The 23,318-nt window shown below is 36.7% G+C and overlaps 1 long non-coding RNA gene across 1 annotated transcript in view; it reads left to right on the forward strand.

Annotated features, from left to right (window-relative positions):
* LOC142057121 (uncharacterized) overlaps positions 1-23,318 on the forward strand; it is a 33,043-nt gene that overhangs the window by 4,067 nt on the left and 5,658 nt on the right. Inside the window, exon 2 of the long non-coding RNA XR_012660551.1 lies at positions 21,660-21,723. This is a non-coding gene — a long non-coding RNA (uncharacterized LOC142057121). The remainder of the gene's footprint in view (positions 1-21,659; positions 21,724-23,318) is intronic.

The raw sequence follows: 23,318 nt of genomic DNA on the forward strand, positions 1-23,318 counted from the left end.
TGTATACAGTATAGGAAGAAAGATGCATCATATCATATGTGGAATATTCTTTAACATGTGAATAGATGCTGAAAACCCTTTGTTAAAGAAAGTCTTCATATCTCTTTAAATATACTGCATCAAGGTAATTTCATGGACTGTGAGACATGGAGGTTCTTTCCCAGATTTTAAAAAAAGCAGCAGTATATGCAGAAATTCAAAGTTACTGAATCAGTGTCTAAAATTGTATTTTGAAACTGTAAGAGGCTGAGAATCCAGGAGAACTTTAACTGTTGTAGTTAAAAAAGGGTTCAAAGAATCCTGATAAACAAGGTGGTAGAAGCAATTGAGTATATTTAAGGGAAGGAGTAGGATTCTGTCAATATATTGACAAATTGACAAACTAATTCATCCGTAAAATGCTACAGCAGTAGAGGGATTGTTATATGTGCTAATAGATTAGATTGTCCCATCTCTTGGATTTTTGGATCTGGATATGTGCAGAGGACCTTCAACAGAAAATAAGCTTACAGAAATAAATCTCAGAGGATATAAAATACCAAATGAAAGCTTGAAGAATGCAGCAACAAAAGAAATTGTTACAAAGAATTTTTGTAGAACATACCATCTGGCTCTGAAGAAAGAGTGTATGACAAGTTCTTTGCAGTGCCCTTCTGTTTTGTTTTTACCAAGAGGGATAATGTTATTTTGAAATGAAACGTTGAAGGAAGAGCTGACAGTAGTGTTTCTTTCCTGGTAAGGCTTGCTAGACTCCAGAGCCCTCCTCTTAGGAGAAATTTTGGTTTTTAGGCAGACGCTATCAAATGGGAGCCTGATTTTCACGGGACAAATGCAAGGCTTGTCTGCTACTGTAGGGAGAAAGCTACAAAACTCAGTTTGTTCCTCCTGAGGAGTTTTCTTCTGTGCTGCCTTGTGTGTAGCTTCTGAGCAAATCAAAACAACTATTTTTAGTGAATACAAAGATTTCAACAAACTTCATTCACGTTGCTTTTTAGGTCAAGAAGAATAAAATGAAAAGGGGTAATACCAGTAAACGTCTCACTGAAAGATCACAGAGAGTTAGAGAACATAATCTGAAAAGTAAAAGCTAAATACCATCTACAAATCAGAGTAGTGTCATTACAAAAATAAGAAAAATGAAAAAAAAAAAATATCCAAGGAGAACAGTTTTAACATTATCTGGTTTTTGAGTGGTTTCTGGATTTTGGGGGAAAAGATTTTTCCCAGTCTTCCTGGCAAACTGTGTATGTGCAAAGCTTTGCACTCCCAGGTTTTCCCAAGGAAATATGTGTAATATTTTAAAGTAACTTCTCACTTGTTATTACTTTGTCTTTCTGAAAGCTTACAGTACTGGACATGATTACTTTTTAAACTGGAGCCTGAAGCACACATAAAGTATAACATCAGCAATAATAGCCTGAGATTCAGGACATTTTCGAATAAATTGTAATACCTAGAAGATTCAGCTAGATTTTCTGAGATCGTTTGTCATTTGTGGGCTTTCTGATACAGTCCAAGTGATTTATCCTGATATATTTGCCTGATGCATTACTTATTTTAATGTTGATTAGGCTACCAACACTAATCTGATAGAGAAGACAGTATTTAATGGTTAGAACAGTACTGAGAGTTGCTGTTTGTCGGTTGTATCATTGACAAACTGCCTGAATGTTAAATATTTCTTTGCCTTCTTTGGTACTTGTAAGCAAGTATTAATCTGTTGAAGTAAATTGTAAGAGAACCTTTGAAACTACACCACAAACTGCTGTTGAAAGTAAGTGAAAACACGACTGCTTTTCTACTGATAGGATAAACTATTCAATATTTATATCTCCCAACCTCCCCTTAAACAGAAACAAATTGCCTAAGTACATCTTATAGGCTGCGTATTGTTAATAATTGAGGGAAGGTGGTGGAATGTTCAGGGCAGGAGTGCAACATTTATATTTGTGCTTTCAAAACTAATTCCTGGAGGAACCAAAAAACAGGCTTGTTGCAATGAAACCTTGAAAGCTCAGAATTGTTCTGGTAATAACAAGCTATACTTACTATATGCGACAGCAATTTGTTAACAAATTATGTGCCTATTATCTTTGCACGTACTTAGTAACCTTTGCAATGTATCAGCAAAGCTACACCACCTTTGCATCAAGCATTTATGAAGGCGAAAAACTGTCTGACATTCTGGTAATGTAGTCTGCATAAAAAGTTTTAAGACAAGAAAAAGGGAAAGGGACATATCCTCCTTTCTGGAGAGAGAGGGGTGTATGCAGCAGAAAGTAGCAATTAGGATACCGGGAGGTGTAAGACACAGAAACAAGTAAATAATTATGTACCTCTTTATAATTTCTTTTTTTGTTGTTTCTTTATTTAGCTTTTTATGTAAAACTATGAGATATTGACAGTTAACTTCTCATTTCATCTTTGAAATGCTCATGTTTTGCTAATGTAATGAAAAAATAAGTTGTGACATTTCAAAACGAATAATTCTTCTTTACTTAAATTTCTTTGGTGTTGCAAAAAGTTGTCAAATACCAACCCCTAAAGATTATTGTGCTGAAAACCAAGACAATATTCAGCAGTTATATTATGGCCTCAAAGATTGTATCTTTTAAAAAGCCTGCATATATTTTGTGTATATGCAAATAACAAATTTCTAATATGCCAGATTTATTTTAGGAGTACCAAATTCTTGGTCTGTGCATTATTTGAATTAGCCATCAGTTTAAAATCCCAGATACCTTATGTCTGAGCCAAAAAACATGCAAGAGCATTGGATCAGCTTTAGGTGGCAGAAATCAAATAAATTGATAGAATGAATGCAGTTCTACTCTAAAGGAGGAGATACATCATTAACTGATCAGCTTAGGCACAAACAGTTTCTGAATAAAAGCCATGGTCCACTCTAAGACTGTGAAGTAGAAAATTCTCAATTCATTCTCAATTCACCAGTGGATTTTATTGGTGGTTTTGTGATATTCATTATCCTCATGGTTCCTCACTCCCTTCAGCTTTAAAAATGAAGATTGTAATTACTGATGCTTTATTAGATACTTTGAGATTAAGAATTGTAGGGAAGCAGGAAGACTTGGTATGTACGTTTCATGTAATTCTCCAGCCTAGTTTCTCTTTGGCTCCACTACAAACCCATTAGGAATATAAATAATTTTTTTCTTATAGCTTGCGAGACCTGAGATTCAACAAATCATTATCTTCCAGTGAGACTTCTGACCAACTATAAATTAGACTATTAGTTTATACTATTGCTAATATTTTAACTGAGAGAGAACTACTACTTTTTTGCTTTGTCTCCTTGTTACACTTATCTATTTGCATGGTGCAGGTTATGATCAATCATGATTCAAATAGGAATTTAGGTTGTTTTCCCAATCCTGTTGCCTTCAGCCTGACAGCTGCTCCCTTGACATTTCCCCAGACTCAGTCAGACCTTAGAAGTAAATAATGACAGGCAAACTAAGAACAGCAAGGGATTTATCCCTTCACCCACCGTCTCTCATGCTGACAATCATTTTTCATTCCCCAAAGAGACTGTCAGTTTCTTGGATGACCGCTTGTACTTCTTGGACTGCAGCCGCATTTGTTTTTGGTTTTCAGAAGTTCAAGAGATGGCAATGTGAAACAAGTGACCCTTTTCATCCTCATCTTGAAAAAAAGAATGAAGATGACAAACTTGTTCCATTTCCATTTAGACTTAGCATTTTTCTTCCTTTCTTCAGATGAACAAAATGAAACAGTTATTCCATTAAAAATGTTTTGAGTCACTTAAGTCACTGATTTTTTGCAGTCCTCAAAAGGGGCAAACATGGCACCAGAAGTATTCATTCTTGCAAATACAGCTTGCTAATTTGTTTCACTGGTATTTCTGACCCCTTCAAATAAGTACTGATGTGAAAAGTACAAACAAAGGAGAAGCAGGTCTGTTTTAACAGAGTAATTATGAGATGTTAGTGAATAATTCCTGAACTGAACCAGAATTCTTTCTGCTCTTACTATTTCAATAAGAGTGCAGCGTCACGAGACCTATGGAGCCAGCCATGTGCACCCGCAAATACTAGGAATAGAAAATGCTGACTCACTCATTAGCTGAAAGTTGTTCAACAAGCCTTTAAACAAAATAGATCACTAAACAATGTCCTTTTACTTTTCCAGTCATAGATAGAAAAATATGCAGTGTGCGCTTTTCTAGTGAAAGTGGAATGAATGAAAGGAAATGTCCAGTAGCATTCTCCACAGAGGGACTGGAAATTAAAATACAAATAAAGCACTTCCATGATGACAGTGCATCTAAAAAAAATCCTTTGAATTTAGGCCAAACAGCTCCAGAGAAAATGAGAAATTCCTAATGCTTCCTGCCAAAAAAAACCCCAATATGTTTCCAAATTAAAACCCATGAGGACAGTGGCATATTTCTGGTTGTGTTATATGGTAGAAGTATTGTTTATTGTTCGATTACATAAATACCAATTGTAGGTCATGGTTTTCAATGTCCAATACAAAGAGAGAAGATATGGTAACTATTGATCTTCTAGCCTCAGGTCGTGATATTCCATTTTTACTTTTCAACCTAAGGTACATGAAACCTACATTTTAGAGTTATTAAAAAAATCGAGCTACAAATTTAATTGCATTTCATTCAGCAATTAGATATTAGCATGGCAGTACAGTTTAAGTGAGCTTGCATCTTTTGTTGCTTTCTGAAATCTCTCCCTTGCATTTTTTTTTTTTTTTCCTTTGGGCTATGTATTTTATCTCTTTGCAAGTGTAAAGTATATTTTACTTAACTTAATTCTTTTCCACAGGTATTTAGAGTTCTCAGTTCTTCCTTATTAAATAGTAAGCCGATTTGGAAGTGTACTTGTCATTATATGGGAAGCCTTGATAAGGTGTCTTTTTTTTTTCCTCAAAGGAAGGTATCCAAAATATCCCAGTCCAAAAGCTCATGTAACAGAAGTAAATGTGCAGGGTTAGTAATGGATGTTAAACTGAATGGAGAAAATAGCATTAAGGAGGAAATACCATTCTGTTTTGTGCATAGCTAACCTGAATCATCTATATAATTATAGATATTACAGAAGTCAGATATTCAGAAAGGGATTAGACATGTAAAGTTAATAATGAGAGTATCTACAATGGTGTTAGTTAAAAGCAGATATGTAAGGATTATAGCATTTATTATTTCAGGACATAAATCAAACACATCCTAGGAATTAAGGATAAATGTGCTTCTTTCGTTAGAGTATAATGGTAAAAATATTCTCATTTCACTGTAATATTAAGGATAAAGTAATGCATCAGCTTGGATTTAACATGGCACTTTCAAAATACTGGGGTTTTTCGGTATTTTGGACTTAGAGAAATACTGTAATGCCAAAGGTAGCAGAAACAGAAAGAGGGAAAATTCTAAACAGGAGAGAGAGAAACTTCACTGATGGATGGCTTTGTCTTGGCAGCACAGAGAATCATCTTGGTTTTGGTTAATTGCTGTACAAATTTTATGGTCTATAATTATCTTTAATTATAGGGATACACAACCATTATTATGTTAAAAGGAAGACGATAGTTGTGCACAGTCGAACAAACTGTAAGCTCTTATATATCCTTTTATTTTCTGGAAAACAGTATAGGATTATAATGCTTGTAGGTGTTTCTTCTGTCAGTTTCAGAGCAGTATACATAACAATTATTTCTATTACCGGATTTAATCACTCATTAAATAGCTTTGCAGAACTGAGAGAAATATCTTGCTTTGGAACTATCTGTCAGTAGCTGGCAAAGGTGACATTGTAGAACAGCAGCAGGAAAAAGATGCACCTATAACTGTATTGGTATATCTGGAGTTGTCATCACTCTCCAAACGATCTGAGGCACTGGCCTATGATTGCTGGGGAGGGTGTTCCTCTGTCACCCAAAATTTACCATCACCACCTCTCAATCAGGAGAGACTGAGTGATTTCAAGGCCAGGGAGGAAATACTGTTAACCCTTGAGAGCCCCAGAACAGGCTTTGGGTGGCAAGCAGTCTGGAAATGTGTCTGCATACTGCTCTAATGTAGATTTGCTCTTTCCCAAGGGAAAGAAACTTCTCTGTGTCAGTCGGACCATACTGAGATCACTCTTAGTGCTCTGAAGGTACTTGATTACACAACTGGAAATGAGTTACACGAGGAAAAGCAGTACACCTCATTTTCAAGATTTAAATGAGATATAGGTTTCCTTTTGACAAGCAGGAGTGTATCATGGAGTATATTTATTCCCATTAAAGCTGGTAATGTAGTTCCAGATCATTCTCCTGAATGTTATTTCTCAGAAAAGGCTTCTTTATGGAGTCAGCACTCCTTAATTTATCAAACATCAGGTGAAAGGAACATACCAGTGATATATAATCTGATGATGATTTGCAGTTTTAATAATTGGTAATTCTGCTGATATTTCTTTTTACTGGAGGAGAAGACTAAGTAAAGGGAAAATGAGAAATTATATAGTAGTATAATTAATTGTACATTCTTTGAAATATTTTTCTTATGTAACTTAGGTACAAGTCCTTTTGGATTGAGGTCTGCGTGTCTTATAAGAGCTTTAAAATGAAAAGGAAAGAAAGGACAGAAGTTTAGGGATTTGTATAGCTTGTTTTAATATACAAGATAAGTGTATAAATACAGGCCTTACAGAACATTACTGAAGAGAAGGTAATCTCAAAACAGCAATCGTTGGTTACCTTGCATATGCAGAAAGTTATTAGAAAGCTAAGTATGAGTGAGAATTGTGTTCTTATAGAAGATTTTAACTTCACGTAGAGAGGCTAGTGAAAAAGATGTTGGTAATAACGGTAAGGCCAAGGTCTGAGAATCAACAGATGTACTCTGCAAAAGTCACTACATCAGAAATTATGCAGTTCTGTGATTCATTCTGTTGCTTTGCAAACATTTTTTAAAGAGATGAGCATAGTATATAATCCGTCAGGCTGAATAGCAATTATTTGCTTCACCTTATATTGAACTGAACAAATTTAAGGAGGGCAAGGACTGGAATTTGTTAAATGGAAGCATAAACCTAGACGAAAGTTATGATTTGGGCTCCTCAAATGGTCTTTGAGTGTAATTGTGTTTAACATTGTTAATGGCTTTGTCATAAAAAAGAAATGCTGGACAGTGTGCGTGCTAATGATGTGATGGTGACACAAAATTAGAAAAAAGTATGTCCATCTATTCAGTGAAAGACTGATTTAATATACAGAAATAATCCAGTGATTTTACAAACTAGAGAGATAGAAATGGGATAGAACCATTAGCATAAAATGCAAGTCCTGCACTAAGGTCACAGCAAATAGTATTTTTTGCTAAAGCTTTTAGTTTTGGCAGAGAAAGATCTGGCTTAGTGTGAATCACCTAGTATGAGGAAGACTTCTATGGGACATTGGTGAGATCATATATAGAATAGTGTACAGTTGTGCCTATCATAAGCAATAAAACCAACTATAGTTGTCAAATTCCTAGAGTTAAGTCATGACAGAAAATAGAGGAAAGGAAAGCTTATTTGTGGTAGAAATCACCACCTCAATATGAGGAAAAAACTTCTTTCCTGTGAGGGTGACAGAGCAGTGGCACAGGCTGCCCAGGGAGGCTGTGGAGTCTCCTTCCCTGGAGACATTCAAAACCCTCCTGGATGCATTCCTGTGCCCCCTGCTCTGGGTGTCCCTGCTGAAGCAGGGGGGTTCGACAAGGTGATCTCCAGAGGTCCCTTCCAACCCCTACCATTCTGTGATTCTGTGATATGTTTGCTTTAAATAAGTTTAGCCTGTCAAAGCAAAGAATATTTCTTTCAGACCAAAAGCAATAGCTTTTCAAAAAGACTGACATGACAAAATCTGAACCCAAAAGACATGTAAATATTTTACCTCTTGCCGTACAGTTTTGGTGGGGGATTACACATGTTTAATGTGGTAGGATAGAACAGGACCATAAGGCACAGAAGATCCCTTCCGGTCTCATGTCATTCTATTGAACTTCCCTGTTAATTCTTTGCTAAGTAAGTTCATTGTCGTGGTTTAGCCCCAGTCAGCAGCCAAGCACCACGGAGCCGCTCGCTCACTCCCCCCTGGTGGACAGGGGAGAGAATCGAAAGAGTAAAAGTGAGGTAACTCATGGTTTGAGATAAAGACAGTTTAATAGGTAAAGCAGAAACTGCGTGCGGAAGCAAAGCAGAACAAGGAATTCATTCACTACTTCCCATGGGCAGGCAGGTGCTCAGCCATCTCCAGGAAAGCAGGGCTCCATCACGCGTAACGGTTACTTGGGAAGACAAACGCCATCACACCAAATGTCCCCCCTTCCTCTTTCTTCTCCAGCTCTATATACTGAGCATGACATCATATGGTATGGGATATCCCGTTGGTCAGTTGGGGTCAGCTGTCCTGGCTGTGCCCCCTCCCCTCCCAGCTTCTTGTGCACCCAGCAGAGCACGGGGAGCTGAAAAAGTCCTTGACTGGTGTAAGCGCTACTTAGCAACAACTAAAACATCTCCACATTATCACGGCTGTTTCCAGCAAAACTCTAAAACATAGCCCTATACTAGCTACTACAAAGAAATTTAACTCTGTCCCAGCTGAAACCAGGATATTCATATCAGTAAAGAACTTTTTTTTTCAGTTTTAATTTCTCTGCATATGAAAAATAAATTATTTCCCCCCTTATTTTGAAAATAAAAAATTGAAAAATAAGACTATGAAGCAATACACAAGCAGTTCTACTGAAAACAAGTGTCTTCAGTCTGAAGAAACACTGTCAAAGTAGTCCTGAATGTCTTTAAGAATTCTCAAAGCTGTCAAAGATTTTTGGTTTGGTTTTTTTTTTGGCTGCTATTTATAGTTGGTTCCATTAATTCACATACTGCCTAGTACAGCTCTAGATGTTTAGTTAGAGTTCCAATTTGCATAAAATGTGCTATTCAAAGCTGCTGTGTTTTGTTTGTTTTGTTGTAAAGACTTTGCTGTATGATGCAATAAAAAATGAAGTCTAAAAGGGGCAGGGTCCAAAACCTTGAATATTGATTAAAACTCCGTAGGAAAACCAGTACTTTTCTCAGAAGACTGTTAGAAATGAAGTCTGTAGTGTCAGTGAAAAGTAATAGCCAAGTTCAAAACATAGTTGTGCTGTATTTTTAAAGGAAAAGGTCCTGTTACGGCTCTTTAGGTTAAATTACTGCTACTCAGTTGTATCTTCACTGGATACAGTTAAAGCTATACTGTGTGTATTGTTGTGTATGGTGTTATTTGAGGGTTAGGTCTGCAAACGTCCTCAAAAATGGAATCTGCCTTCTGAAGAGATTTTGACTGAAGAAGCATGTGATTTTTACTGATATGCATCTTTTGCAGCTGAAGGTAGGTTAGCACTAACTGCTTTTGAAACTGTCAGCAAATATTTCTCCCATCTGGTTGTGACAAACTGTAAATAAATGCTAAAAAGAGTGAGGAAAACAAAACTTAATACAAAACAAAGTCAGAATACTAAATAAAATCAGATAATGCAAAACTACTTAGTAATTATTTGGGGGGGCGGCCTCCTTTTAGTTTCTATTCATATTAATCATAGTAATTCTAAGAGTTAAGAATGAAGAAAATAAGACTTAAGTCCTGGTGGTGAAAAGTGGTTTGATGCCATCAAGCTTATATACCCAGGAAAGATGAAATATAGTGGGACTGCTGTCCTGGGCTCTTTTAAAATGGAACCGGACAAAGCCTTTCAGAATATACCACAGCAAATATTGTTTTTTAAGATGAACTAGTGATTTTCCAATATCTAATATTTAGGCAGGATTAACACTTCCAGAAAGTGAGAACTTGGTGTAAGAGAATAGAAAGTTGATTTGTTTTCAAATTATGCCCCTTTTGCAGAGCTGTTAGCCCCAGGTAGCCTGAAGAAGTGCCTGTTTCCTGAAGCACTGTCTCAGTGTAACAGCTGGAAAAAGCCCATCTCTAAAAAGAACAGATCTTATGTTTAAGTTATTAAAGGTAATAGAGAAATCTTCAATGCAACGAAGATCAAGAGACATAGGAGTACCCGTTGCATTAGTTTTATAAATAGAGCAGTGATTTGCCGTCATTTAAACAATCTTCAAACAGAAAAGAGGGAAGAGAGTATATTTTGTAGACACTGTAACATTTATAAGAAAATGTACTAAGAATTTACAGTTCAATAGTGTCAAATAATGGAGGGCTACCCTCTTTGAATATTCCAGTTTCTCAGAAAATTTATTCTTGAGGCTGATTTCCAGAATAGTTGCTAGGTTACTTGCCCATCCGGCATTTATCAACATTTATGGTGCAGAAGACACAGATATGAAGTTTAACTAGGTGCTTAATTTTTTTCTTGGGATATCAGCAAGAAATTTTAAAAACCACCTTAATTATGGAGAACCTAAGAAGATAAGAATGACAATCAACTGAGAAAACCTAACAAAATTCTATCCGAATAATACTTCTAATGTCTTTTTAGCTATGTGCTTGTTTATATTTTGTAAAAATATAAATAAACAATAACACTTCTAGAGATACAGGACTTGCTCAGTGATAGAGGTTTATGTAACAAATTACTTTCTACCTTTTTAGAGTTGAACTAATTATTAATAATGTTTCTTACCTGGAATAAAACAGTTTACTGAATCCCCAAAAGTCTTTTGCAGCAGTTGCTGTGTTTAGCATTTAAGGTTTGTGATGTCTGAAGTATTGTTTCACGTTTCACATATTTTTTTGTGGCTCTGAAAACAAATACTGCAGTTGGAAGACCATGTGGGTGGATAAGATGGCAATATAGAGCCACTGACAGTTCAACTCCGTTAGTTTTAATGGAAACATACTAAAAGGCAGATATCTTTGTGTTGTTTTACAGGTTGAAGAAGTGCAGTCCCCCTGCTTTTAATTTCAGATCACCAACACCCTTCTTTGATCACCACACTTTGTCTTTCACTTGAAGGACCTGATCAGATAAATACTCATGCCATGTTCCCTTTTCCAGGCAAATCTGGAGCATACTAAAAACCTTCTGTTGATTCAGAGGGAAATTGCTGATATAATGTCAGAGATCTGGCAGCTTCCCAGTGGCTTCCTACACCTTGTTTCTTGCCATCTCCCATGCAGACTATAGCGGAGTGTGTAAAGACCAGATACACGTCAAGCACTTGAATGTTGGCAGTCCTTTACATGATTAGATTTAGGTTCTATCTAAATGCTTGTCAGGCTGGATTTAAATCTGTTTTCAGTTTCATCTGTTGATGCTCCTCACACGGTTCTGTATAAAACTTGACAATGCTGTTAACAAAACAGTGAAATTATGAAGTAGAGGAATCAGAAAAACCTCCACTATTAATAAATTTGAGAAAGGAATTTATGTGACAGCTGATAAGTATTCTTTAATTTCATCAAGGTTGCATTATTCACCTGAGGGTAGATCTGCTTTTGTCCTTTAAATGGCCTACCTTTTTCTTTTTTTTTTAAGGGTGTGGTATTTGGAGCTCTGGAGACATGGATAGCGTGGCTTCCTGCTTTCCCAACCACTTTGTTTCAGAGGCGCTTAACTGTGATTGAGGTTTTTCTAATTAGAGGAAATTTTACATAAACATATTTTCAGTTTTTGCCTTTTTTTTTTTTCCCTAGGCATACCACAAAATGAACTTTCTGCTGTTTGTGATATGCTGCTTTGGTGGTTGTCTTCCTCAAACATCGGTCTGTTAGGGAGGTGCTTACTACCCTGAAATGCATTTCACAGAAACAGCTAAAACCCCATAAAGATTCTTTACTTTAACCAAAATAGACCCAAAGAGCAGCAGCCTAATGATTCCCATTGCTCCTCCTAACTCCTGAAGCATAGACCTTTTCTCTTGCAACCTGAATTGGCTGTAGGTTACAGTAGCAGACAACTTTCATATCTTTGCTGAATGAAACTTTTACTTCATAGTACCGTACAGTTTTTAGGGCAGTTTAAAAGAATCCTGGTTTATAGATTCCTTTCCACCATTCTTACAGTCACCTTCTGAATATTAGTGATACTGGGTAATTGCTATCCAATATTTCTTTTTCATTTATGAGATCATTATTCACTTATTGTTGAGGTAGGCAAAGGTAACATTACAATCTGAAGTATGAATAAATTGCTTGATATATAGCAAAATCCAGCAATCCTTATCAAGAAATCAGCTTTAAGGTGTTGTATGGCCTTATGGACGTGTATTCTTCATAAGGGTAGAAATGTTTAGAAATTCTAATGTCTTCCTAAAGTCTGATTTGTTTGCTTAGTATTTGGCGGAGGGTTAATGCTTTTTTTTTTTTTTTTTGCCCCCTTTTTTTTTTCTTTTTCTGTTACCATTTTTTTCCCAGCTAATACCAGCATGTATAAATAGGGCTGTGAATTCTCACTTCATTGTGTGGGACTTAGGTGATTACAGGATCACCAAAGGCAAACTGAGTCTTAAAATATTCTAGGCAGTGAAAGACAAATTCCCAGTGGAGGTAGGAAAATACAATTCAGTAGTATTTTTATACTGTTAAGGCATCTTCTATCTGTTCCATATTCACATGATGATTTCTAATTAGAGTAAACAATATAATCTACGATACTGAGAGGAATAGTGGCTTCCATTATGAGGGAGATCTGGAAGGAGATGGCATATTTAATGCAGAAAAATGCAAAGTGAGAGGGGAATTTACTTTCTTTCTCTAAATGCATGAAGACACAAGTGCCAGAACAGGAAGATAACTATTAAAACACAGTGTTGGCAGCTAAATAAATGGAGAAATTAAGCATGAATACATTTAGGTGGAATATTTTAAAAAGGAATTCTATATTCTAGCTAGAAAAGAGCTAACCTTCTGGAAAAAGGGAGAAATCTAATAATTCTTATCACAATGCTTGACAGCTGCTTGTGAGTGTGGTTGCTTGGTAGCAAAAGGCTGCATATAACTCTGCATTCTCAGGTATATTTCTGTTGTCTGCTTGCCTCTTTTCCTCTAACCCCTGATATCTTGATATGCAAAATCTTGTCCTCTGTCTCCAGTTGCCTACTTTTCTGAGAAAGAGAGGATTTTTCTTCATTTTTCCCTTCAGTCAGCTGGTCTTGTCTCAGATAACAGCAAAAGAAAGGCTACAAACATGAGTAAATACAGCTGTTCTGCTGAGTGCTCTCATTGAAAATATCATCAGTTGGGACTAGCTTAAAAGTGTATATGTTGATGATTTTAGAAGTTTAGAAGAAGTCTTTGGCAGACAGACTATAGCAGATATAAATGGTCTTACAGTCCTCTGTGGGTTCAGCCAGCCAGGGCGTGGTTTGAAAAGAGAATGTGGTGAAGCCTGTGGAGTAGTGGATCTCTATTCCATATAGGAAGCATCCCAGGAGCAACACATTTCATTAACTTACTTTTATTCTTGATGTCCAAGTCACTTAAATTAAATTATTAAAGAAGAGATTAATGGTAGAAATGGATGTAGCAAGCTGATACGGTGTAAATGTCATGTATTTGAGAAGGGGTCAGTCTTCAACAGCTTTCCTGATAAGGTAAATAGCTGTAAAAAATTATTATGCTACAGCAAGTCCATTATCCAGAACTGAAGCATAGCTCTTCCTCTGGGGTGATGTATGGCAGCTCTTCAATAACACATACAAATATTGGAGAGTAAAAAGTGATTAAAAGGACAGGATTGTAACCATATGGTCACCACTGAAGTAGGTATATGAAAGGGAAAAACTGTTTCAGATCAGTGCTAGAAATTTTTTCTTTACTTCTGCTTGCAGAGGTTAATAAGCAAAACTGGAGGAATCCTCAGAGAACCCCTTGTTACAGAGGGCTGAATTATTTTACAAATGTTGTAATTCAGTTTTCGTCTATTAATAATTCACTTCAGAACGCACTTGAAAAGGCCGTGGATGGGGTGAACTTTAACAGCTTTGTTCTTCATTGGTAACTTTTTTGAGGGCTATTGGATTGTCGGAATTTTCAAAGAAGAAAAGGACATTTTTAAGTGCCGACACTGTGTATTATGGCTATCTTCCTTGGTGTTTTCCTTGTGATATTGGAGGCTTTGTAGGAGAGCAGCATCCTATATGGTCAAGATTTCATATTCTGCCTTGCTCGTGTTCAGCATACTTCCGCTAATCTGAAATCTGCTGAAAAGGTGCTTGAATTCAGCAGTGCCCAAGAATTAAAAATTTTACTGGTTTTAGCTAATTTGGAAAGGCAGAAGCAAAGACAGACCTACCAGACCATCTGCAGATGGTCTATGTTTGTTCTCACAACATGGATGAGCGATGCTTCATTCAACCACAGTCGTGGATGTGTATGCTTTACAATTTCCTCTTTTGTTAGGTTCAGTAGTTCTGGAATTGCCCTTTCTTTTACGATGACTTTTGTGCTGGTGAAAGCTATCAATCAACGACCCTGATAAACCTGATCTGGAGATCAGGTACAGAGTATACAAATGCAATGTAAAGTTTTTGAAACAGTTAGCGTACCTCAACCCTGACCCATTGAAACCTTGTTTATAAATTGAAGAAGCTCCATCTCCACAACCAATTTACTGCAGAATTTATAGGCATTTTAAGAGGAAGTATTCTTCATCCCTCTGTTTTTTCTTTTTAAGCACCAGATGGTTATAGTAGCTTGTTCCATATAAATGAGGAAACCAAGAGGCAAACAGTTGATTGAAAGCCTAGAGCTCTTCACTGTGTTAATTATATTCTTCTGATACTACTGTACTGTGTTAGACAATTTGCACTTCTCTTCTGAGGGTTGAATTTGAACTAAGTTTCACTTTTGGGCTTTCACTGAATCTGACTTTGTTGTGGACTTTATTTATTGGTCTGAACAACATACACACATCCTTGCCCCTAGCAAATTTGTGCTGTGCACAACCATCCAAAACTTTGAAATGAATTCAGATTAAAAACACATCTCAGTGTTTATATATCTGGTTTGAATTTGGTATTTGAATTTGTAGCTTATGTTATCTGAGTTTGAATAGGAAAATCACAGTTTCTGGCATTGTAGGTGTTGCCAGTTAATTACAGTTACCAGAAGATCCCTGGTAAAGTGCTGTTATAATGTAACTCATAGTGGCTGGCTGCTGCACTGCAATTAATATTGGTTTTTCTTAATTTGATTGCTCACCAAGTTAACAAGATTAATGATTACAAAGCCAGTCGTGGCCCAAGGTGGAAAGAAAAACTATGTTAGAAGATGTTTTAGCCAGCTTTTTTTTAGCCTTGCTAAAAGAGTGAGTTTGGACTTAAATTCTTTATATAAATTCTGGCATTGTTTATTAAGTCACTGTGGCTTTAGGATGGTCAAATTGGAAAAAAAAAAGGTGAAAAAATCAAGTTTATTTTTCTAATTCTGGAGTGTACTTTTAGACCTTCAAAACAGTTTATACACGAAGCAGTGCTTTCTTTCCTGTATTAATTCTGTAGAGAAAGAGGGAAGGGCCTTGCAGGTTAATAATAAAAAACCCACAACATTCAATTCCTTTATAAAAATGGTCTGCAGAGCAAATAATCTAATAGGACATAGAATATTTCTAGGGAAAAAGAGTAAGTTTCTAAAGGAAAAATACTTTCAGTGGAATTCATGTTAAGCTGAAGACAAACTGTAATAAGCAATTAAAAAAGCAATGCTAAGTTTTAATTAGTAAATATTTAATCTACAAGGAAAGTCCTTCTAGAATTGGGTCAGAATATTGGAACAGTTACTCTGTGTGTGTCTGAGTTTGTGCAGAAGATAAAAGCACAAACACAGATGCAGTTCCTAGGTAGATAGAGAGGCTTTGTGGCCCCACTGAACAGCGTATGCTGCACCGAGGGGTATCAATGGATGGATGAATCATCTCTCCTGCTGCTCTCCAGCAGCAGATCTTCACTGGAAAACTTCTCAGGGCTTTGTACAGTGCTCTGTTTTGTTCACACTGCTGGTGTCCTTCTCCAGCACTGAGATCTCACGGAGATCTTTTCTAATTAAAAATTTCCCCAAACCAGAAAACTTGTCTTTGATGGTAGGTTGTTGTTTTGGTTTGCTTGCTTAGCTGTTGTTTTATTCTCTGCACCACATCAAAGTTAGCCTGAATTTCTGTGTTCAGTATTAAAGGACATGATACAATGTTCATTTCTCAAAGGCAAAATCACTGCTCTGAGTTTTTGAGTTGGTGGCACATTGCTCCCTAAAGACAGCCTTCTACAAAAAGCAGTCCCGGTACTCAGGTCACTAGGTTGTATGTGTTTTTGCTAGAATCAAGGATAGAACATATTGAACAACATAATAGGTAGTGCACTCAGCAGTACATAGTTACTGTATTGCCTCTGTGATCATTTTGCAGCATTTTGCATTTAAAATACTATCTAAATATAATTAGCTAAACACCCTTGTTCTTTTCATTTTCAAATAGGGCAGTTGAGGTGCTGTGATGCTGAGGTACTTGATACGAGTTTACACAGAGAATTAATATCAAGTTTGACTGCTAATACCCAAGTATAAAATGAGCAAATCCATTCATGTCCTTTAAAAATATACATGTTGCTTATTTGTATGTCCATCTAAAAGTAACTTAAAAATCAAGCACAAAATCTTAGGTAGCTTGTTCAGATTGAACTGCATGAAAGACATCTCTATACCTTACTGGAAAAATAGAGAGCAATATTTTTATTAAACAGATATATAACTTTTAATGAAATCGCCTTTTACTACTAGAGTGAATTAACACAGCCTATGGGAGGAAAACCAGTTGTTTTAGGACTTTTCCATAAATGAAAAAAACACCAACCTCACAGTTTTAAGGTTAAGTAGTTTGGTTGCCTAAAGATGGATGGCTATGTGACTATTTTACCATACTTTTTGAATGAAGGTATCTCCATCTTTATAATCTTTTATCCAAGCCATGTACCCATTTCAAAGGTAAGACAGATTATTGCTAAATCTATTTTTTTTCATAATTTTAAATTTTAGGAAATATTCTAGCGCAGTAAAGAGGTATGAAAGTATCTCATACCCACTCTGGCTATTAGAAAAATGTTGCATCTTAAGTGTGACATACTAAAAGAAGTTTTCGCAGGTAGAATACATGTGATGGTTAGTATAGTGAGTCTGTGGGAATAACTTCTTATTGTGTTATCTGGTCTTTCTGTAACACTATTTTCTTATACATATTTACCTAGGGGCTGGTAGCAGACCCCTTGACCTTCTTATCAATATGATAGGATTCATGACATACCTGCTGAAATTAGGGGAAAGGGCGGGGGGTGGAGAGGCAGAAATAGGAGAAAAAAGGTGTTGGATGACTCAGACATTGTCTCTTCTACAATATTGAAAAGCAAGCCAAAAAACCAAACAAACAAAAAAAAGAAAACCAAAAAGATGATTCTTATGTAGCAACTAAATTAAACCTAAACTACTTTTTCTTTCATTCTTCACTTTGTGGCTGAACAGTGGACTGCTAGTACTTCTCCAGTTAGCAACCTTTAACTCTTAAACCTCTTAAACTGTCACAAAAGAGGGGAATATTAATTGTAATTCTTGTATTAGTTCTAATCCATCTTCAACTGTCTTTGCAGAATGATTAAACTGAAATATTAGTCCTTGTGGCTACTGTCGAATACATCTTCAGTCTGGTTGCACTCAATTTTGAACAGTGATGCTTACCAGATTAGTTTATCAGCTAATGCTTGTAACATCTGTCCCATGACAAATATTGGTATGATATTAATCTATTTCTACTAATTCTAAAACTATGTCCAGCTAATTATGATCCAAACTAAGATTCTGATGACTTAATTTGTCAAGGACACATTTTTTAACCAGAACTTTGCCAGTAAAATCTGTAACTTTTAACAGATATGCTTATAGGAAGTCCTTCCAGTCTCTAAAAAGAAAAGAAATATTTATGTTGGCACTTTCATAATAATTTCTGTTTCTATCACTAGATAAGATGGGCAGAAATTGTAGGAAGGAAGTCGTGTAACTAGCACCAGCTTGCTGCTTTTTAAGAGTTTGCAGTGGAAGCTTGATTTAGTTCCCTAAATCTAGCCTCCAGCTGCCTTTCCAGACGGGTATGAGTCTCCCATAGATCCTGTTATATCTGCCAGACTCCTGACAGTGTCTCCTATACTCCTGGAGTATGTCAAATAGCATTAGACGTTTATATTTAAGCAACAGATTGGGCCCTATATGTTTAAATACCAAGGGTATATGTCACTTAAGCTTCACCCCTTTCAAGGAACATTAAGAAGCTCTGTGGAACAGTAGACTATTTCTGAGCTGCGATCAGAACAAATTCAGTAGGTTTGTCTAATATGGATCAGGATTTAACTGAAAGTCTTCAAAGCAGAACTTAGTATGAGTTCAGTAGATGGAATTAATTTTGTCTAAACTCAGTTCAAATCCAGAATAAGGATATATCTGCTTTTATGTATTCCTAGTAATGTTTCCTAGTGATTCTACATTAAAAAAAAAAAAAAAAAAAACCAAAAAAAAAACCAAAGGAGCACACATCCAAAGAACAGAGATATTATTTCTGGTTTCTTTGCTATTTAGAAGTTTGGCTAACTCTACTCTGTTTGTCTCAAAACATGCTATGATTTTTAAATGGATAGGATATTTATATGAACCTACTATTCTAAAGGGCTGACAGTGTTCATCTGTGCTGTTAAACCACTGCTGTGTTCTGTCTCGGAGTTGGCTGCAGTAGTAAATGGAATTATTCTATTATTATAGAGTTGTGAAGTGCTTTGAGGTGTGAGGATGTAAAATATTTTGTGACTGCTTGCTAGATAGGTAAATATCTCAACCATTTTACCCTCTTAAAAAAAAAAAAGAGGGAAAAACCTTACAATATATGTTGGCGTTTTCATTAGCATTATTACTTCTTTTTAGCTCTACAGGAAGCAGAAGTCCTAAGGAAGTGGTACACTGAGAATTATCTTGCCACTTTTTTAAAAATACACAGTAGATGTTTGAACAGCAAGGAAATATATGTGCTTGGATTTGGGGGGGGTTTGGCTCCTGATTTTTTTTTTTTTCTTTTTTAAAATTCTGGCAGAGGGGGAATTAATGTGGCATTGTATGCATAGGAACTTCAGGAAATTTTGAATTTTGGGCATCTTTTTCACTGTTTTGTGGGAAAGAAATTCGGCACTCTTCATGAAACTACAAAGCAGAAAAAATAAAGTCTTCTATCTGATATGTTTTAGTGATCTCAGTAGTGATATCATACAGTAACACCCAAGAATAATCTAGGTAGCAAGGGGCCTCTGGAGGCCCTTGTCTGGCTGCCCACTTGGAGCAGGACCAGCTTAGTTACATGAAGCTGCTCTTGAGTCTTTTCAGTTAAATTCTAAACATCTCCAAAGATAGAAATTCCTCAACCTCTCTGGTCACCTGTTCCAGTGTTTGATCGCTGTTGTTGTGAAATGGTTGTTTTTCCCCTTACAACTACTTTGAATTTCCCTTGTAGCAGCTTGTGTCTATTGCCTCTCACCCTGGCACCATGTACCTCCAAGATAATTCTGGATCTGTCTTCTCTGCCCTCTTAATACGTAGTTGAGGATGGCAATAAGATTCCACATCAGCTTTTTTATTTTCAGGGGGTGGTGGTGAGGTGAGATGGGGATTGAACAAATCCAGTTCTCTCAGCATCTTCAGGTACATTGGGTGCTCCAGCCCCCAAGACATCTTGCTGGATCCTTTGCTGGATTTACTGGAATAGTGACCCGTTCTGATATGGCAATGTCTGTCTTGTATTAGGAATCTCAAAATAAAACACATTATTGAAGATGTGGTCTCAAAAATACTGAATGGAGGGAGATAATCCCTTTCATTAACTTGCTGACTGCGAGCAATGTTACTGTACACAGCCCAGAATGGTTTCAGTCATCTCCGTCACAAGGACATAGTACTGTTGTCTGTCTGTCTCTCCAGATAGCATCTAGCCTGTCTTGTTGCATGGTTATTTCATCCTAAATGCAAGGATTAAGCTTCATTAACCTTTATTAAGCTTCATTTATGCTGTGCATGAATGCCTGCAGCATGGGAATCTCACAGGAGAAATGAGAAGTCGATGCGCACTTGCAAAGCTATGATCTCATTGGAATCACGAAGTGGTAATAGGATAGATTACATAATTAGCGTGCTGCTTTGGATGGATACACGCTCTTTAGAAAGGATCAGGAAGGTAAGGGAGAGGAGATGTGCTTTGTCCAGTGAGGATCCTGGAGCTGTATTTCAGAATAGATGATGAGCATTTGGGAGCTTAAGAGCTCCCAGGAGCTCTGTCACACACAGCTGGTGTGACATTTTGGTAGGCAATCTGATCAAGAAGAAAAAGTAGATGAAGCCTCTTTTTGGGGAACCAGAGTAATTGTCATTATCACAAGCACTGTTCTTTACTGTAGACTTGACTGGAAAGATACCATTACAGTCCAAGTCTCTGGTGAGCATCGAGGACAACCGTGATCTAGGTGATAAGGAAGCTGACCAGGAAGGATGTTCTGGTAGACCTACTAGGGCTGAATAAGGAAGAAGCACTCAGACTTGTGACATCGGATGGGAGCAGTAACCATGAAATTGTGGGTGTTAAGTTACGATAACTTTAAACATGCTTGAATTGTGTGACAGTCAGATGTGGTGACACAGTGAGGAAATGGATGTTAAAATGTTGTAGGTTACTAGTAAGACTTTGCATTAGGAGTTGGATGATATTGTAGGTTGGTGTTGGCGATCTGTGTAGGTAGTGTGTGTTCTGCCAGAATCTTGATTACCACTAACTTTTTTTTTATTACTAAAAGATATTAAAATACAGGATAAATGAGAACAAAGGTGTTTTAGGAAGGCTAGCCCTAAATAACTAACCTTGAAATGTTCTCACAAGTTGCTTTCAGAAGTGCCCTTAGGTATTCAAAGGCGAGAGGGAAAAAAACCACACACCCCCTACCCCAAACCATTAAGGGAATATTCCAGGCCAAAAAGTCCTGTACTTGCTGCAAGATGGATGATCGAGGTGCAGCTATTACATTTTATTAATTCTTAATGTACAAACAGAGGCCAGAATTGTCAGGATTTAAAATGTCTTTTCCAGACAAACCAATGGCAGAAAGAATGCATAACAAATAGAAACAAATTACAGAAAGAATTATTTAAAAAATGGCATGAAAAAAAATTTATTTTGGGGCAGTGGCAGTGAGGGGGATTTTCATTCTTTAATCTCTTACTTTATACTGAGTATTTGGTAATTTTGAAACAAAACTTTACTCAATGATCTGAAAAACTGTTGGCTAGGCAAGAGTGGACTGATAAAATGTTGTAGCATGGATTTTACAATGCCAGAGTATTGGAAAAGGATCACAGATTGTTTTCTATTGTAATGAAATGAAGGGCAAAGATGATAAATGGATTATTGTTGTTTCTAATGATGTACATTATATTCAGCTCTATGTGGTTTGCAATTTTTGTGTTATTTGGCTTTCAAACAATGATAGCATTTAAAATATTTCTTTTGATGTTCAGTCCCAACAGAGGGAATTTATATAAGCTGCCAAAGAAAGACTTGCATTAAGGTGCACAGGGTTTTAAGTACCTTCTGTATGTAATTGTAGAAAAAACCTCTCTAATTTCAGGGCTTGTGGTTTCTTCTGGAAGTGCACTGATGAGGGATTGTTTGGAGAACAGTGAAACTGAACGGTAAGCAAAACAATAAAGATGCTCAGTGGTAACAAAAGTTTGGCTTCTGATACTGAAAGTCCCTAGACCTTTTGACCATTGCTGGCATTTATGAAACAAACATAAAAAATACAAAATAAAAACAAAAGTCCTGTTCAAATTGGTAGAGAAACTCCATTAGAATGGCAGTGGGGTTTCATGGTATCCATGAATTTGCAGTCATTTTCCACAATATTTGGTATGTAACATATTGGAAAAGAAGTAAATGGGCTTCTCTAAAGCCCAGAAATTATGATTCATGCTAGTGGCAAGGCTGAGTTGTATTACAGGCTAAAAAGAGAGACAGCACCATGTGTGTTTGAATAAATAGATTCCAGGTGGTATAATCTCCAAATATTGTATGCAACACAGAAGACAAATTTTTCATGAACTGCATCCCAGTATACAAGATAATCTAAGAGATGAAACGTTTGCACCAAGGTTACAAATATGGAAAAATAAGTGAAATGTTAAGTACATTTCAAGCTGTTATTTTGGTTAGCAAAAGCCATTTCAAAATCTCTTGTCAACCATGAAGGAAAACCTGTGTGCATGAATTCCAAACAGGTCCCCTCTTCCCGATTCCATTTTTAAATCCTGAGAACCGCTGATTATAAATGGATTTGAGTAGCACATAGATGTGGTCACAGTTTAGCTGGAACCTGAGACACCCACAAGCATCTTCACTGATTTGTGATTACATGTGCACACTTTTTATTACAAAACACACATATCAGCACTCAGTATGCATTGTTGTTGATTTCTGCCTCGCCCCCCCTCCATCTCCTGGAAATGTCTAGGTACACAATGTCTTTTCAAAGCAACAAGTTGCAACAAATGGATCGTTTTGAATGTCTGAAAAATCTTTTTTCTGTAAATTTGGACTTAGAGTCTGTTCTAAATTGGCATTAACCCTTCTGAGTGGAAACTGGTGTAGAGTCGTATCCTATTCTCTCAATCTTCTTGCTAAGCCGTATGGACTTTGGGTTCCTTAGTGCTCTGAAAAGTGTCTTTCTGTCACCACTCTGGCTTTGCTTGTAGAAATCTATTTTGCACTTATTTCAGTAAATCCCACAACAATATGTTGAGATCTTTTTTGTGTGGTTCTTCAGTGCAGAGCATCACAAGAAACTTGGACACAGTTATTCTACCAGTCTTTCATCGTTCCTGGTAGTAGCAACAGGTGCAATGCATCAGGGAGACAACAATACACAGGATTTCTCCTGCTGCTATATGTAGATGTTGCAGAAGCAGAGATGCAAATTACTATTGTGATCCTAGGAACCATGAAGTAGAGAAAAACTTTTTTCCTACTCTCCTAAAGATGAGTTTAATTAATTTATTTTCAGTCAAGTTTACTTGTGGCACAAAAGTAACCACAATGTTTTCTGTTGTGCTGGCACCACTGCAAAAACATATTTGAGAAAGAAACAGGCAGCTGAAGGGGTGGGAGCACCCATCTGGAGGCATGTTATTGGAAGGAGGCACCATGCTGGGCAGGAACAGCCTTTGAAGGACTGGGGCACATGGGTGACCCATGCTGTGGCAGGGACACTGAGAAACAGAGCTGCAGAAAA

This window comes from Phalacrocorax aristotelis, chromosome 5 (assembly GCF_949628215.1).
Source record: "Phalacrocorax aristotelis chromosome 5, bGulAri2.1, whole genome shotgun sequence".
Lineage (NCBI taxonomy): Eukaryota > Metazoa > Chordata > Aves > Suliformes > Phalacrocoracidae > Phalacrocorax > Phalacrocorax aristotelis.